The sequence below is a fragment of the Mus musculus genome, chromosome 8 (assembly GCF_000001635.26).
Source record: "Mus musculus strain C57BL/6J chromosome 8, GRCm38.p6 C57BL/6J".
Lineage (NCBI taxonomy): Eukaryota > Metazoa > Chordata > Mammalia > Rodentia > Muridae > Mus > Mus musculus.
In genome coordinates this window covers 56817304-56836907 of record NC_000074.6, presented here as the reverse complement: position 1 = coordinate 56836907, position 19604 = coordinate 56817304, and the positions used below count along the sequence as shown (strand labels likewise).

At 40.6% G+C, this 19604-nt stretch overlaps 1 annotated feature.

The window, feature by feature from the left end:
* Positions 3082-5597: an enhancer, noted in NCBI's record as "VISTA enhancer mm1687". NCBI's record gives its function as "enhancer in: limb[6/9]" and the evidence as "EXISTENCE:transgenic organism evidence [ECO:0001131][PMID:17130149]".

Here is a 19604-nt window from a genome sequence, read left to right as displayed (position 1 = left end):
AATTCATGTAATATAAGCTCACAATTAAGTTACTAAAAATTTGTTAAATTAAAAAATAAAAAGGAGGCTAGGTGGGGGCGGGGCACTGGAGAGATTGCTCAGTGGTTACTGGTAAACAATTAGGAGAGTAGCATGAAGGACCCCAGTGTGGCTCCCAGCACCCAACCACACCAGGTAGGTAACAACTGGCATTAGCTTTGTGTGATCTAGCACCCTCTTCTGGCCTCTGTAGGAACTGCACTCACATGTACAACATATATGATTAAAAATAAACAAAATCTTAAAAAAATATTTTTAAAACCTCTCATAATGTTTTAAGTGAGTTTAAGACTTTGTGTTGTGCTACAGTCATACTAATTTTTAGCCACATCTAGCCTGTGGACAATGGACTCAATATTCCCGAGCCATTAGGTGGTGTAACAATATTAATATTTGTGAGAGTAAGGAGAAATAATTACAGACCAAGAAGAAACTAAGGATGACTATTATCTGTTTTGAAGACGCAGAAGAACTTGGGCATATATTCAGAGGAAAAGTAAAAAGACAAATGCAGAATGCTTTTCTAACAAAAAGTAGAACATTTTAACCAAAGCCAAAAAGGCCATTAAAAGAAAATTAGAAGCTAGGAAGGCATTAGTACACATGTGAGAGATCAGTGGACATTGTTTCAATTTATAAGGCACCCCTGAAATGAGATTAAAAGGCAAGCGCATCACTATTACATATAAGCCAGAACAGACCACTTATAAAACGTAAATATAATCACTCAACAAATCAAAGTTCAGTTCTATTTGTAAGACATATAAATTCCTCAGTAACTTTTTTTAAAGAATGCACATGAAGTGGGGGAGCAGTAGCTGTGGAGAGAAATATGGGAGGAATTGGATGAGAGGGAGCAAGGGTGGGTCTGATAAAACATACATGAAATTCTTGGTAACAGCTTAAATAAATAAATAATCATTACCACACTAATACATAATTATTGCAAATCTGTGTCATGATCAATCCCATTTTCAGGTAGGAATCAATATTTACCTGCCTATCTATGGTGGTTGTGGTAGCTTTCACTATTTGATGAACCCTCGTTAGCCAATGCCGAGTTAACATGAAAAATGAAATTATTAAGTAGATGATAATAGTGCTGTTTATAACTTATTGTGTTGCATAAACATGATGAGGGGAAACAGAAAGACATCTGTGCTTCAAACACTCAACAGCTGCGTTTACTTGGGAGAAAGACTATGCTATTAAAAGGAAGTAGCATTATGGGACACTACTAATGCACACTTGTCTTTGACCTAGGATTCACCCATATGCTTAAAACTATAAAATACATCCCTTGATGGATGCTCCAGTGTGTCTTCAGTTATTTTTAAGGGAAAATATTAGCATTAGTCTATTTAAAATATACCAAGCATCTTCTTACACTTTAATTCAGAGGTTCAAAATACTGGATTCTTGAATGTTTCTGACATTTTCCTATTCAGGTACATATTATGGAAGCTAAATTCATGAAGTTTGGAAGAATCACCGTGGTCAGATCTCACAAAGGAGTTAGAGGTGTGAAAAAGTGAAAAATAAAGAAATGGAACTTCACCTCTGTGTTTTATTTCTCATCCTTTTCAGTCTCTAATAAAAATGGGTTATGTCCATGTTGGAAAGGATAAACACTTCTCATGTCATCACCCATTGTGAGAGCCTGATACTCAGCCAGAAACTTACAATGGCAATAATTTGTAATGGCTGTAACTTATGACAGCAGTTACAACTTTAATCCCACCTTTGCGCTCTGGTACAAGTTGGCCACCTTTGTTTTTAAAAAGATTAAGCAAGGCATGCTTTATGATTCCAACATCAACCTCCAAGTATATTTCTTTGATGTAGAGATGTCAAGGGACAGGAATAAACGTCACATTCCATGTTTCTCCAATGAAACCTCCCCCCACCCCAAATCATTATCTTTCTTCAATGTCTTTTGGAAAATTTGGAGAAAAAGCTCTCCAGGAAATGACCAAACCCATCAGAGAAACTGTTTTCAACAAGAGCAGCAGAGATTTTTCTAATTCTGCCCTTCCTGGACCTTTCCTCTCAGCTGCTTTTTCTCCATTTTAGGCAAGGCAGACAAAGTCTCAGAGTTTCCTAAGAGTGTGCTTTACTCATCTGCAGGGAGGAAACGTTGATCCCACACAAGTCTTTGCACAGTCACCTTAGTTCAAAAAGGTGGCAGAGCCCTGTAAGCTTCTCTGTCATTTAAGCTTGGTCTCACTCGGAGAGGGTTGGTATTGCTTAGGGGCAAACTCACAGCTACAGACTTGTGAGGCACTTGTAATCCGCACCCTTGGTGGTAAAGCAACGAGCTACAAATCACTCATTGTGAAGAGCGTGGCTTGCAACAGACAGTAAGTAATGTTGGGAATAGTATGAACCTTATACTTCAACTCCACCTATTAAATCTCAGCTTGCACTCATATGCCTTGGGATCAACCCTATGAAACACACGATACTTTACTCAGACCTTCAGTATTTTTATCCTAAGTGGATAAATGGTGAAAACTGAAGATAAAGATTAAACAGGAAAATTATGTAAGGACTAAAGATTAAATGTAGTCGAATAAGTGGGAATATTTAGGGATCCATATTCCTAGAACATTTAAAATTTTTCAGATATTATGAGAGTTTTATTGTGATGGTTGTTTTCAGGCAAGTTTTATTATGAGGCTAAGGTTGACCTCTAACTGTTGATCCTCATGCCTTACCTCTCCAGTGTTGAGATTACAAGTGTATGTTGCAATACTGTATGGTTAAATTGTTTAAGAACTATACAACAATTTAAACATGCATCTAGTAGATCATTCCCTGGTCGTCCTTGTTTGTAGGCTTACATTTGATTATTGGTAACTTCTTTAAATGTCCCCTTTTCTCTAGAACCTATGCTTCCTGAAATTAAGAGAACCCAGACCAGCTTCACCCTCCATTGCTTTGGGGGGTCCCTAATCAATATCTCTCAATAAATATTTGTTGATTGAGTGTATGAATGAAAACTAATTTCCTGTCGGAGAAAAGGAATAAATTTAATGAGCATACTGCCAACCCCTCTAGGTTTTAGTCTTAGTGGCCAATCCTCTGAAGGGAGAAACTGTGGGAAGTAGCATCCATTATACATAAAATTTGGTCTGATTAGTTTGTTGACTCTTTACTCTCCCTGGAACAAGCCTTTTCCTAACTTGAGGTAATTTTGTCTTTACAGATAGTTTTGTTAAAGAGGTGAGACATGAATAAGAGAATTATTTTTCTATAAAGATAGAACTCAGAGAATGCCTCACCAATGTGTGTGCACTCTGTTGCTGTTCTGCTCCTCGTCAGACCATGCAATCGACCCACAGGAAGAGTCAGTGGTATTGTGTGAAAGGGGGAGTCAGAGCTCCCTTTTCTACCAAAACATTAGGGTACCAGTGAGGGGGAAACCCGAGAAAAGGGTCGTGTAGCTTTCTATTTTTACTATCTGCCACTTCTTTTGAACAGCATGGGTGGTGGCTGAGGCCTCTGGCACTGTTCCCAGAAGCATGGCCCCTGCCAGGCAGAATTTGCACCTTCCCAAGTGCTGATTGACTGTGAGCGAGAGATAGTTCTTGGAAGCAGCATTCTGGGGAAGACATTATTTCTCCCTCTAGGCAGTGGACCCATGGAAGGAGAATGCCTTTCTGGTAGTAGTAGGCAACAGATAACTTGATTCTTTTCTCATAACAGCTGTTCAATACACCATTTATTTTGGCGAATTAAGTTTCCTAGACACCCATCATTAAAAATAAATATAAGTCACAATGTTCCTCCTTCTATTGCTTTTTTTTAGAACCAATCATCATTCTTTAAAAGAGAGAGAAAAAAAATATTTGTTGTTCCAGCTATCAGCAGCCAATGCACAAAGTGTTCTTCAGGAGGATTTGCCTTTTAACCATCAACTCTTTCTGTGAGAACATCAAACATGTGTCCACCAGATGCTGAGGAGCAGCGCGATGCTAGGGACTTGACTCAAGTGAACAGTAATCTAGACAGCGGGTGTGAACCTGAGCTGGGCCAACACCTCATCAGACCCAATGGCTAATTGATTTCAAAATTAGACTTGGTATTTCTGAACAATAATCTTAAAAGGCGGCAATAAAATACATCAGGATCCTTTGAGCCGACCCAGCTTTCATCCAAATAGCTTATTACAAAGAGCTGGCACACCTGAACTTTGGCACAGTCATATAAATCCAAAAAGAGCAAATGGAAACCACATTTGGCACTGGAGGGTTCGTCAGGAGGAGTTTGTATTCTTGGGGAAACACGTTTTTGTTGTTGTTGTTGTTTGGAAAATAAACTGTGTTAGTGGCAGGAAGCAAATCATTGAAGGCGTTTTACCATGACACCTGAGATTTACTCAATAGAATATGTGTGAGAAGTATTGGAAGGGTTTTGGGTATCACATGAATTTTGAAACACCAGGAGCAGCCAGGGCACAGCAAGGGTTATAGTGGCACCATTAGCGATAACTTACTTGCAGTGTAGACCTACCCCTTTGAACTCTGAAGAGCTGTTTTGTGGCATTGGGTCCATGAGGGTTTAAATCTAACTGCTCTGCGATGACAATAAATTATAGCAGCTATTTCAGAAATGTGTGGAATCTTGTCTTGGCTCTAGAGCGAACCAACTAAGATTACAACTCCTTGTAGGAAAGATAGTACAAACTCATAAGAGGGGAAAATGTAAGATTCACATGAAGGCAATGATATATTTCAATGTCTTTCTCTTGCAGCATCTTTTTTAGTTCTACAGGTACATTGAAAGACACTCTCCATAGACAAGAAAGGAAGGCATGCAAGAAGCAAACACTGGAGATCGCTGAGGGAGCTAAACAAATCAGAGATTTGACTGATTGTATAAATCACACTGAAAGGGAGAGGAATTCTTGCTTTAATTTTCTGCATATTTAAGTGGAAAAGCTTCTGGAATTATTTTATGTTTCTCATCCAAATAATCTACTCAGTTTTTAATGCTAGTTTTTGGTAAAGGCACTCTCCCTAACTGGATGTTTGCTGCAGGCCTTTCATCACTGTGAGATTCTATGTAAAGAGGAGAAAATAACTCATGAAGGGAAGAAGAAAAGCACAAAGGAAAGACAACTGCATCACCAGCATTAGTTAGATGTCACACAGCAAAGAGTTATTGTGACGGCAAAGATAGAGAAGGCAATGACCCTGGAGAATTTATCTCCAGTTGAAAACATTTTCTCCTTCATCATGCCTCCTGTACCAAGGCAGTCTTTAATTAAAAAAAAGAAAGAAAGAAAGAAAGAAAGAAAGAAAGAAAGAAAGAAAGAAAGAAAAGAGAAGAGAAGAACAGAAAAGTTGGCAACCTAAGAAACACTGTGATTATAACTTTCTGACTAAGAAGTAAATCCAACTGCAGTAGGAGTTAGTTTGAAGTGAGGTGAGGGGTTGATTGCATCTCTGGAATTAGAGGTTGAAAGCTGAAGAAAGGATGCTAGACAGGAGAATCACACACCTTCCATTAACTCTAACTCACAGGGTGGTGGACACAGTTTCCTTACCAGGCAGTAATTTCCTGGTTTTTAAAAATGGACTTTGCAATCTCTAGGTCTCTTTCTTTGTAAAACATAATAGTATAAATTAGTATATTCAGAGACTTGTCAAAAGCTTGTTACATGTGTCATTTTGGAAAAAAGCAGAGATATACTGCTAAACTGAATAGAGTATTAAATTTTTATTTCTCTGCTGGTAAAATGAACCAATTCCAGCCAACTTTGTGTGTTTGTGTGGTGTGTGTGTGTGTGTGTGTGTGTGTGTGTGTGTGTGTGTGTAGGTTTATTGGAAAACTGCTCTCAGGAAAGTCCACTGCTCACAAGGACTGAGGCAGGAAAATCACCATGAGGAGGGAAACAGAGAGTAAAGGGAAGAGAAAGAGAGAAAAAGAGAGAGGGGAGAAGGTGGGGAAAGGAGGAGGCAGGGAGAGACCCAAAAGTCTGAATTATATAGGGAACAGCGTCTGAGGGAAGGGCAGCCCAGCCCCCTGGCAAGTTCAGGATTGAGGGTAGGGAATGGCAGCTCACTGTAACGGGGAGGGACTGAGGGATGCTGGGAGGATTTGGAGGCTAGGTGTGCACTGCTATGTGAAGTATGCACCTCAACCCCTTGTCCAGGATCTGAAACCCAAGAGATGCATGCAAGTAGTTTTAAAACATTGGTTTCCAACCATATGCTTCTTAATATGACATAGGAAACTGACAAGTGATTAAAATGTACTTGAAGTAATTTTAGAAATAAATACATGAAGAAAAATTCTTGTTTACTAGGATAAGTCAATAGCAAAGTTCTCCAAAATAAATTGGTTTCACATTTTTAAAATAACATTTTTATTAGTAAATGAGAACAGAGTATTTCTTTTTATAAAGACAAAGGCATACTTGAGAAATCCAAATTCTCCAAATAATCACTAATGTAAAGATCACTGGATGCTTGAGAGTTTTAGATACTATGGTAACTATGTCATATCCTGCCTATGTACCATGTCTGTACAAAGTAAGAGACTACACAATGCACTGAGTTTCAAAATTTTTATTATTCTTAAAGGAATAGATTTGAGAATAACATTCAAATATCAAAATATATTGAGCATACAAATACTAGTGGTTTTCATTTTAATACACATTCAGGAATTTAAATGAGTGTTTACATAACACTGTTAATTGTGCCTTTAAATAATTTTAACTGGAATTTGGTATAGTTTAGAGGATCCGGCATTCATCTCGTTGAATATGACTCTTGTATCATGTAAATGCTTTCTCTAATTTTCCAGAAACAGCAATAGTCATGAAAACAGGATGAATGGATGCTGATACGCTAAGCAGCCTGAATACAGCAACTCAGTTAACTTTACAAGACAGTTACAAGGAGGGTACAAATATATCTGTTTAGCCATCTAATCAGTTTTCAACAGACTAAGTAATTTCACTGATTTCACATTAACTTTGGAGGGGCCTTTGCCTAATAATTGCTTTTCTCAAAACAATATCGAAGCTACTATTATTTCATTCAGAAGACGTGCACTTGTAGTTATGACTGAATATTATGAGGAAAGCCGGTGCAGATGGATGCTGTGGAGAGTGATTTCACAGTGGTCCAGAGAGGCCTGGGAAGAGGTAGCATTTGAGCTGACATTTAGATGACAGAAAGCATCCAACTGTGGGGAGATCTTGGACAGAGGCATTAAACAGAGCAAACAAACTGTGAGGCCAGGATGAGTTTTAAGAGGATAAACAGAGAAGGTTTGTGTGGCTAGGGCTTTGAGAAGGAGAGGAAGAGACCAGAGGAGTGTGAAAACTTATAAGATGCGTATGACCTTAAAGTGGGAATGGAATAGGCTTATAATATATCAACGCACACCTAGGTTGTAGATTGTCACCTTTAGCATATGTTTTAATGATTTAAAGCAAGGTTTGTGAACTTTACTGACTCTCAGGGTACTTGGAGGTATGTAAAGACAAAACAAATGGTCTTCCTTAGAAAAGCACACATACACATTCAGTGCACTGTATTTTACATTTTCATTAGGCCATGCTCTTCTTGGAGTCTATTCCTGGGCTGTGCGTTTTAAGTTAAAATACACAGAAAATATAAATAAAATTAATTGTGTTCATTGGATCATGGTTATAATCCCCATGAAAGTACAATGGTTTTCCTCCTAAAACTATATAGTTAAGCTACATACTCTGCACCCTACATAAAATTAAACTTCTAGTTTCAGAGGGCTGAAGTTCTGGGTTTTGCTGTTGTTGTTGTTGTTTTGTTTTTTTAAATAGATATACAGTTTACTTTCTGAAATTTTGCCATGCAAAATGAAATATCAGTAGTCATAAAAATCATGGTTATAAATCACATGCCAGAAATGCTTGACCTAAACTAAAAGGAAGCAGGTATTCCTGCCTAATCCTTGCACCATTCATGACTATATGTTTTACACCTGTCATATGTTGGGATTCACTTGGTGAAATTTTAGGATTAACCTTGATATATTGTAATATGGAATGAGTAGCCATATATGCGGATCTATAGGGTCATACATGTAACTCCTACATCCAAAAATAGAAGTAAAAGCATTTAAAACACATGAATCATCGAGATTCGGGGGTAAAGAACCCACAGATGCAAATTCCCTTTCTTTCTAAGCGTTTCCTTGAATAATGTATACATTCTCTATGTGTGCAGGACATTGAAATGAAGTCAGTCTATGGCTGCACCACTTCCATCCAGAAGTTGCTCTGACAGGCTTTAGATGATAGTCTATTGGTCCCTCAGTAAAGAGCTTTGGAGTAGGGAAGAGACTGGATACTGTGAAGTTTCTCCGTTGGCATAGAAAACAGACACCAGAAGAGCATTCACTTGTTTTTTTCCAGTGAGATGTTGTTCACAGGGTCCCTCAGCCCTTTCCCTAGGAAGGCTGGTCAACCCACTTGGCTGCCATACAAAACAAGCCCCTACAGAGAAGCCTGGCCCCTCAAAGGACTTTCCCCAGTCGTTTCTCAGCATATCCCCAAGCTTTTCTTTGGTTTCTATATGTTTGCTTAGTTTAGTTTGTGTTGTCTAGCACTGAATTTTTAAGGCATTTTACCATCATGAAATTGTTAATACTTACCTTGTCCTAAAGTGGCCATTATTTTCCTTGTGCCATAAAGTCACAGAGATGGTTTGAGTAAGTTGTTCAAGCAATCAGAATGTGAGTATTGAACTTCACTTAAGCCTTAAGAGTATGAGCACTTGGAACTTAGGAAATTAGTCTGAACAGGTGAGAGGGTGCGCCAGAGAACCTGACAGCTTCTGGAACAGGTGGAAGCACAGAGGCGCTGAGGCAGCACCCTGTGTGGGCCGGGGACAGCCGGCCACCTTCCGGACCAGAGGACAGGTGCCCGCCCGGCTGGGGAGGCGGCCTAAGCCACAGCAGCAGCGGTCGCCATCTTGGTCCGGGACCCGCCGAACTTAGGAAATTAGTCTGAACAGGTGAGAGGGTGCGCCAGAGAACCTGACAGCCTCTGGAACAGGCAGAAGCACAGAGGGGCTGAGGCAGCACCCTGTGTGGGCCGGGGACAGCCGGCCACCTTCCAGACCGGAGGACAGGTGCCCGCCCGGCTGGGGAGGCGACCTAAGCCACAGCAGCAGCGGTCGCCATCTTGGTCCGGGACCCGCCGAACTTAGGAAATTAGTCTGAACAGGTGAGAGGGTGCGCCAGAGAACCTGACAGCTTCTGGAACAGGCGGAAGCACAGAGGTGCTGAGGCAGCACCCTGCGTGGGCCGGGGACAGCCGGCCACCTTCCGGACCAGAGGACAGGTGCCCACCCGGCTGGGGAGGCGGCCTAAGCCACAGCAGCAGCGGTCGCCATCTTGGTCCGGGACCCGCCGAACTTAGGAAATTAGTCTGAACAGGTGAGAGGGTGCGCCAGAGAACCTGACAGCTTCTGGAACAGGCAGAAGCATAGAGGCGCTGAGGCAGCACCCTGTGTGGGCCGGGGACAGCCGGCCACCTTCCGGACCAGAGGACAGGTGCCCGCCCGGCTGGGGAGGCGACCTAAGCCACAGCAGCAGCGGTCGCCATCTTGGTCCCGGGACTCCAAGGAACTTAGGAATTTAGTCTGCTTAGGTGAGAGTCTGTACCACCTGGGAACTGCCAAAGCAACACAGTGTCTGAGAAAGGTCCTGTTTTGGGCCTTCTTCTTCGGCCAGGAGGAGGTCCAAATACAAGATATCTGCGCACCTTCCCTGTAAGAGAGCTTGCCAGCAGAGAGTGCTCTGAGCACTGAAACTCAGAGGAGAGAATCTGTCTCCCAGGTCTGCTGATAGACGGTAACAGAATCACCAGAAGAACAATCTCTAAACAGAGTCAACTATAACTACTAACTCCAGAGATTACCAGATGGCGAAAGGTAAACGGAGGAATCTTACTAACAGGAACCAAGACCACTCACCATCACCAGAACCCAGCACACCCACTTCGCCCAGTCCAGGGAACCCCAACACACCTGAGAACCTAGACCTAGATTTAAAAGCATATCTCATGATGATGGTAGAGGACATCAAGAAGGACTTTAATAAATCACTTAAAGAAATACAGGAGAACACTGCTAAAGAGTTACAAGTCCTTAAAGAAAAACAGGAAAACACAATCAAACAGGTAGAAGTCCTTACAGAAAAAGAGGAAAAAACATACAAACAGGTGATGGAAATGAACAAAACCATACTAGACCTAAAAAGGGAAGTAGACACAATAAAGAAAACTCAAAGCGAGGCAACACTAGAGATAGAAACCCTAGGAAAGAAATCTGGAACCATAGATTTGAGCATCAGCAACAGAATACAAGAGATGGAAGAGAGAATCTCAGGTGCAGAAGATTCCATAGAGAACATCGGCACAACAATCAAAGAAAATGGAAAATGCAAAAAGATCCTAACTCAAAATATCCAGGAAATCCAGGACACAATAAGAAGACCAAACGTACGGATAATAGGAGTGGATGAGAATGAAGATTTTCAACTCAAAGGTCCAGCAAACATCTTCAACAAAATTATTGAAGAAAACTTCCCAAATCTAAAGAATGAGATGCATATGAACATACAAGAAGCCTACAGAACTCCAAATAGACTGGACCAGAAAAGAAATTCCTCCCGACACATAATAATCAGAACATCAAATGCACTAAATAAAGATAGAATACTAAAAGCAGTAAGGGAAAAAGGTCAAGTAACATATAAAGGCAAGCCTATCAGAATTACACCAGATTTTTCACCAGAGACTATGAAAGCCAGAAGAGCCTGGACAGATGTTATACAGACACTAAGAGATCACAAACTGCAGCCCAGGCTACTATACCCAGCCAAACTCTCAATTATCATAGAGGGAGAAACCAAAGTATTCCACGACAAAACCAAATTCACGCATTATCTCTCCACGAATCCAGCCCTTCAAAGGATAATAACAGAAAAAAACCAATACAAGAACGGGAACAACGCCCTAGAAACAAGAAGGTAATCCCTCAACAAACCTAAAAGAAGACAGCCACAAGAACAGAATGCCACCTTTAACAACTAAACTAACAGGAAGCAACAATTACTTTTCCTTAATATCTCTTAACATCAATGGTCTCAACTCGCCAATAAAAAGACATAGACTAACAAACTGGCTACACAAACAAGACCCAACATTTTGCTGCTTACAGGAAACTCATCTCAGAGAAAAAGATAGACACTACCTCAGAATGAAAGGCTGGAAAACAATTTTCCAAGCAAATGGTATGAAGAAACAAGCAGGAGTAGCCATCCTAATATCTGATAAGATTGACTTCCAACCCAAAGTCATCAAAAAAGACAAGGAGGGACACTTCATTCTCATCAAAGGTAAAATCCTCCAAGAGGAACTCTCAATTCTGAATATCTATGCTCCAAATACAAGAGCAGCCACATTCACTAAAGAAACTTTAGTAAAGCTCAAAGCACACATTGCGCCTCACACAATAATAGTGGGAGACTTCAACACACCACTTTCACCAATGGACAGATCATGGAAACAGAAACTAAACAGGGACACACTGAAACTAACAGAAGTGATGAAACAAATGGATCTGACAGATATCTACAGAACATTTTTCCCTAAAACAAAAGGATATACCTTCTTCTCAGCACCTCATGGTACCTTCTCCAAAATTGACCACATAATAGGTCACAAATCAGGCCTCAACAGATTCAAAAATATTGAAATTGTCCCATGTATCCTATCAGATCACCATGCACTAAGGCTGATCTTCAATAACAAAATAAATAACAGAAAGCCAACATTCACATGGAAACTGAACAACACTCTTCTCAATGATACCTTGGTCAAGGAAGGAATAAAGAAAGAAATTAAAGACTTTTTAGAGTTTAATGAAAATGAAGCCACAACGTACCCAAACCTTTGGGACACAATGAAAGCATTTCTAAGAGGGAAACTCATAGCTATGAGTGCCTTCAAGAAAAAACGGGAGAGAGCACATACTAGCAGCTTGACAACACATCTAAAAGCTCTAGAAAAAAAGGAAGCAAATTCACCCAAGAGGAGTAGACGGCAGGAAATAATCAAACTCAGGGGTGAAATCAACCAAGTGGAAACAAGAAGAACTATTCAAAGAATTAACCAAACGAGGAGTTGGTTCTTTGAGAAAATCAACAAGATAGATAAACCCTTAGCTAGACTCACTAAAGGGCACAGGGACAAAATCCTAATTAACAAAATCAGAAATGAAAAGGGAGACATAACAACAGATCCTGAAGAAATCCAAAACACCATCAGATCCTTCTACAAAAGACTATACTCAACAAAACTGGAAAACCTGGACGAAATGGACAAATTTCTGGACAGATACCAGGTACCAAAGTTGAATCAGGATCAAGTTGACCTTCTAAACAGTCCCATATCCCCTAAAGAAATAGAAGCAGTTATTAATAGTCTCCCAGCCAAAAAAAGCCCAGGACCAGACGGGTTTAGTGCAGAGTTCTATCAGACCTTCAAAGAAGATCTAACTCCAGTTCTGCACAAACTTTTTCACAAGATAGAAGTAGAAGGTATTCTACCCAACTCATTTTATGAAGCCACTATTACTCTGATACCTAAACCACAGAAAGATCCAACAAAGATAGAGAACTTCAGACCAATTTCTCTTATGAACATCGATGCAAAAATCCTTAATAAAATTCTCGCTAACCGAATCCAAGAACACATTAAAGCAATCATCCATCCTGACCAAGTAGGTTTTATTCCAGGGATGCAGGGATGGTTTAATATACGAAAATCCATCAATGTAATCCATTATATAAACAAACTCAAAGACAAAAACCACATGATCATCTCGTTAGATGCAGAAAAAGCATTTGACAAGATCCAACACCCATTCATGATAAAAGTTCTGGAAAGATCAGGAATTCAAGGCCAATACCTAAACATGATAAAAGCAATCTACAGCAAACCAGTAGCCAACATCAAAGTAAATGGAGAGAAGCTGGAAGCAATCCCACTAAAATCAGGGACTAGACAAGGCTGCCCACTTTCTCCCTACCTTTTCAACATAGTACTTGAAGTATTAGCCAGAGCAATTCGACAACAAAAGGAGATCAAGGGGATACAAATTGGAAAAGAGGAAGTCAAAATATCACTTTTTGCAGATGATATGATAGTATATATAAGTGACCCTAAAAATTCCAACAGAGAACTCCTAAACCTGATAAACAGCTTCGGTGAAGTAGCTGGATATAAAATTAACTCAAACAAGTCAATGGCCTTTCTCTACACAAAGAATAAACAGGCTGAGAAAGAAATTAGGGAAACAACACCCTTCTCAATAGCCACAAATAATATAAAATATCTCGGCGTGACTCTAACGAAGGAAGTGAAAGATCTGTATGATAAAAACTTCAAGTCCCTGAAGAAAGAAATTAAAGAAGATCTCAGAAGATGGAAAGATCTCCCATGCTCATGGATTGGCAGGACCAACATTGTAAAAATGGCTATCTTGCCAAAAGCAATCTACAGATTCAATGCAATCCCCATTAAAATTCCAACTCAATTCTTCAACGAATTAGAAGGAGCAATTTGCAAATTCATCTGGAATAACAAAAAACCGAGGATAGCAAAAACTCTTCTCAAGGATAAAAGAACCTCTGGTGGAATCACCATGCCTGACCTAAAGCTTTACTACAGAGCCATTGTGATAAAAACTGCATGGTACTGGTATAGAGACAGACAAGTGGACCAATGGAATAGAATTGAAGACCCAGAAATGAACCCACACACCTATGGTCACTTGATCTTCGACAAGGGAGCCAAAACCATCCAGTGGAAGAAAGACAGCATTTTCAACAATTGGTGCTGGCACAACTGGTTGTTATCATGTAGAAGAATGCGAATCGATCCATACTTATCTCCTTGTACTAAGGTCAAATCTAAGTGGATCAAGGAACTTCACATAAAACCAGAGACACTGAAACTTATAGAGGAGAAAGTGGGGAAAAGCCTTGAAGATATGGGCACAGGGGAAAAATTCCTGAACAGAACAGCAATGGCTTGTGCTGTAAGATCGAGAATTGACAAATGGGACCTAATGAAACTCCAAAGTTTCTGCAAGGGAAAAGACACTGTCTATAAGACAAAAAGACCACCAACAGACTGGGAAAGGATCTTTACCTATCCTAAATCAGATAGGGGACTAATATCCAACATATATAAAGAACTCAAGAAGGTGGACCTCAGAAAATCAAATAACCCCCTTAAAAAATGGGGCTCAGAACTGAACAAAGAATTCTCACCTGAGGAATACCGAATGGCAGAGAAGCACCTGAAAAAATGTTCAACATCCTTAATCATCAGGGAAATGCAAATCAAAACAACCCTGAGATTCCACCTCACACCAGTGAGAATGGCTAAGATCAAAAATTCAGGTGACAGCAGATGCTGGCGAGGATGTGGAGAAAGAGGAACACTCCTCCATTGTTGGTGGGATTGCAGGCTTGTACAACCACTCTGGAAATCAGTCTGGCGGTTCCTCAGAAAATTGGACATAGTACTACCGGAGGATCCAGCAATACCTCTCCTGGGCATATATCCAGAAGAAGCCCCAACTGGTAAGAAGGACACATGCTCCACTATGTTCATAGCAGCCTTATTTATAATAGCCAGAAACTGGAAAGAACCCAGATGCCCCTCAACAGAGGAATGGATACAGAAAATGTGGTACATCTACACAATGGAGTACTACTCAGCTATTAAAAAGAATGAATTTATGAAATTCCTAGCCAAATGGATGGACCTGGAGAGCATCATCCTGAGTGAGGTAACACAATCACAAAGGAACTCACACAATATGTACTCACTGATAAGTGGATACTAGCCCAAAACCTAGGATACCCACGATATAAGATACAATTTCCTAAACACATGAAACTCAAGAAAAATGAAGACTGAAGTGTGGACACTATGCCCCTCCTTAGAAGTGGGAACAAAACACCCATGGAAGGAGTTACAGAAACAAAGTTTGGAGCTGAGATGAAAGGATGGACCATGTAGAGACTGCCATATCCAGGGATCCACCCCATAATCAGCATCCAAACGCTGACACCATTGCATATACTAGCAAGATTTTATCGAAAGGACCCAGATGTAGCTGTCTCTTGTGAGACTATGCCGGGGCCTAGCAAACACAGAAGTGGATGCTCACAGTCAGCTAATGGATGGATCACAGGGCTCCCAATGGAGGAGCTAGAGAAAGTACCCAAGGAGCTAAAGGGATCTTCAACCCTATAGGTGGAACAACATTATGAACTAACCAGTACCCCTGAGCTCTTGACTCTAGCTGCATATGTATCAAAAGATGGCCTAACCCTAGTCGGCCATCACTGGAAAGAGAGGCCCATTGGACACGCAGACTTTGTGTGCCCCGGTACAGGGGAACGCCAGGGCCAAAGGGGGGGAGTGGGTGGGTAGGGGAGTGGGGGTGGGTGGGTAAGGGGGACTTTTGGTATAGCATTGGAAATGTAAATGAGCTAAATACCTAATAAAAAGAAAAAAAAAAAAAGAGTATGAGCACTTTCTACTCTCAGGTCTCTGGGGTATATTACTATTATCAGCCAATGTTCTCAAAGATGAAACTAATTAATCCTAGCACGGTGGTTCATCTCAGCATATGAGTGCTCTGAGGGAAAAATATTGAGGGAAGAATTATAAATAAAAATTTTCCTGATTTTCCAAAGTTTTCACACATTGAATGTAATGGATTTATTTATTTTTAATCTTTGTAAAATTATTTCACCATTATTTAGATGTAATTAACATAATAATTTAAAACCCAATACATTATGCTGTAAGAAATAAAATATTCAATTAAAAGTATTTGATTTGAAGGTTTTTTTTTTTTAGTTATTTCATTTATTGTTTCTTAAGTATGTCTAGACTTATTTTTTTTCTAGGCAGAAAAAAACAAAATTAAGAAATTTCTTTAATGCCAATCCAAAACCTTGGCATATGGTTGAATAAGTGCTGGGAACAAAAAAAAGGGGGGGAGCCAGGGGGCCCTAGGGAGAGGTGGGGGAGGAAAGGGGCCTATCTTCAGGATAGAGCTCCTGTGCTCTAGGCAAGCAGACGCAAGCAGAGCTGCCGGACACTTCCACTCGGCCCCAGGTTAGCATGCCTGACCCACGTGTCGGGGGAAGGGGGTGGATAAAGGGGCAGCCCCCGACCAGGGACCCCACCTCCCCCACCCAAGCTACCTTGCTAAAGCCCCAGGGTTGCAGGAGAGAGGGAATAGAGGAGGAAGTTCCCAACATTGACCAGAGTGTGCAGTGGGACTTGAAGGAGCAGAGACTCTCTATGGTTTAAGAGCTTTATTATAGAAATGCAGGGGGAAAGAGAGAAGGTAGAAAGAGAGAGAAAGAGAGAGAGAGAGAGAGAAAGAGAGAGAGAGAAGGCTAGAGAGAAAGAGAGAAGAGAGAGGAGAGGAAAGAAGAAGACAAAGGCGTAAGAGTAAGAGAGCGTGGTGGGGGCTGAGCACCCCTTTTTATGGTCTTCACTGTTGCTAGGTAACTGGGGAGGAGTTTAGCTTGAAGGTCAGAAGCTTGGGCCATTGCTTACATGACTACTGATCATGCTTCTCTTTTGGGGGCTGTGGGAGGTGGTACCTTCGGCAGGGACCAGAGTTTCAGAAGCCTGAGGGAATGCCTACCGTGTCATGTAGGTGAATTATGACCATTAGGGTTCAGACCTCAGCTCAACTGGAGACCAGCCTGCAATTTCCTACACCAACATGTAATAAGGCCACATGCTCCACAATGTTATATACAAAGGTTAGGCATGGTCCTCCCGGTTGAGGAATGGGGGTACCCACCCATTTCCAAAATTCTAACCAAGAATTGCTCTTGTCTAAAAGAAATACAGGATCAAAAAGTGGAACAGAGACTAGAGGAAAGGCCATCCAGAGACTGCCTTACCTGGGGATCCATCCCACATGCAGACACCAAACCCAGACACTATTGCTGATGCCAAGAAGTGCTTGCTGACAGGAGCCTGATACAGCAGTCTCCTGAGAGGCTCTGCTATATCCTGACCAATACTGATGTGGATGCTGGCAGCCAACCATCAGACTGAGCACAGAGACCCCACCCCAATGGAGGAGTTAGGGGAGGGACTGAAGGAGCTGAAGGGGCCTTATCCTGCATCAATGGGAGGGAAGGCCCTTGGTCCAATGAAGGCTTGATGCCTCAGTGTAGAGGAATTCTAGGGTGGTAAGGCAGGAATGGGTGGGTGGGTGAGGGAGCACCCTCTAGAAGTAGGGTAATAGGGGATGGGATAGGAGGTTTGCAGAGGAGAAACTTGGAAAGGGGATAACATTTGAAATGTAAAAAAATAAAATAACCAATTATAAAAAGAAATAAAAGAAAGATAGAAGCACTCAAAAACCTCTTTGAACACATTTAGACCTTTGCTCCTTTTAGCTCTTAGTGTCTGCTCTTGGCCATCACTTATTCCCCACAGCTTTGTCTTTTTGGGCATGTTTTTAATGTATTAAGACTACAGTGTAAATCCTGATATTCTTCTAAGATTATACTTTGTAACCTGATACCCAATGTTATTGGTATTAATAAGTGTAGTTATGAGAGAAGCAATCAAACCAGGAGGCCTTCACCTTCAAGAATGAAGACATATTATCTTCTCCCATATGGGGACAGACAAAGAGCACCATCTATGAGCACATTCCCAGATGTTAAACCTCCCAAACCATTTATTTTAGACTTCTTAGTCTCTAGTCTACAAGAAAAAAAAGAGGATCCCGCAATACCTCTCCTGGGCATATATCCAGAAGATGTCCCAACCAGTAAGAAGAACACATGCTCCACTATGTTCATAGCAGCCTTGTTTATAATAGCCAGAAGCTGGAAAGAACCCAGATGCCCCTCAACAGAGGAATGGATACAGAAAATGTGGTACATCTACACAATGGAGTACTACTCAGCTATTAAAAAGAATGAATTTATGAAATTCCTAGCCAAATGGATGGACCTGGAGAGCATCATCCTGAGTGAGGTAACACAATCACAAAGGAACTCACACAATATGTACTCACTGATAAGTGGATACTAGCCCAAAACCTAGGATACCCACGATATAAGATACAATTTCCTAAACACATGAAACTCAAGAAAAATGAAGACTGAAGTGTGGACACTATGCCCCTCCTTAGAAGTGGGAACAAAACACCCATGGAAGGAGTTACAGAAACAAAGTTTGGAGCTGAGATGAAAGGATGGACCATGTAGAGACTGCCATATCCAGGGATCCACCCCATAATCAGCATCCAAACGCTGACACCATTGCATATACTAGCAAGATTTTATCGAAAGGACCCAGATGTAGCTGTCTCTTGTGAGACTATGCCGGGGCCTAGCAAACACAGAAGTGGATGCTCACAGTCAGCTAATGGATGGATCACAGGGCTCCCAATGGAGGAGCTAGAGAAAGTACCCAAGGAGCTAAAGGGATCTTCAACCCTATAGGTGGAACAACATTATGAACTAACCAGTACCCCTGAGCTCTTGACTCTAGCTGCATATGTATCAAAAGATGGCCTAGTCGGCCATCACTGGAAAGAGAGGCCCATTGGACACGCAGACTTTGTGTGCCCCGGTACAGGGGAACGCCAGGGCCAAAGGGGGGAGTGGGTGGGTAGGGGAGTGGGGGTGGGTGGGTAAGGGGGACTTTTGGTATAGCATTGGAAATGTAAATGAGCTAAATACCTAATAAAAAATGGAAAAAAAAAAAAAAAAAAAAAAAAAAAAAAAGAAAAAAAAGTGTGTGATTTATAATGTACCCAGTAATTTTTTTATTGGAGTTTAGTGGACTAAGACAATTACAGATAATTTTCTTGCTTTTGATTCTTTCTTTAACCTTCTAAAACTTCGTTTTATTATTTTCTATCATTGCCATGTGTCCTGAGAGCAAGAGAGAATACAAACTGTGAGCATACCGAGCAACTTTGCCTGGCAGACACTTTTTTTTAATTTTTATTTTATTAAGAAATTGTTTATATTTTGCTTTCAGTTCATAAGCCACTAAATTTATTGCAATTTGTTAGATCCTTGCAAGTATTATTTTACTCATGTAAATGTATGTATAGTAATTGCATAAATATTATTTTCAGAATTTTTAACCAGATTATATTGGCTTCCATTTTATAATTATAAGCTAACTATTTAGTTTAATTCCCTGGCTAATAGTTAACAATCTGATATTGTCATGGTACTGGAGAATTATAATTTTGGTTCATTTTGCTTAGAATAAACTCTATGGAAATTTGAACATGTATATGGCTATGGGGAGAAAGATATAGAAATTTCTCTGACTCGGTTCTTAGGGTAGAGATCCATCCAGTAAGATGATAGGTCTTTGGACTGGTACAGAATACCAGATCATGGAAGAGCATTTGTATCTAGTCAATACTGAGAACACCAGAAAATTCCCATCTCTGCATGTATTTTACTTA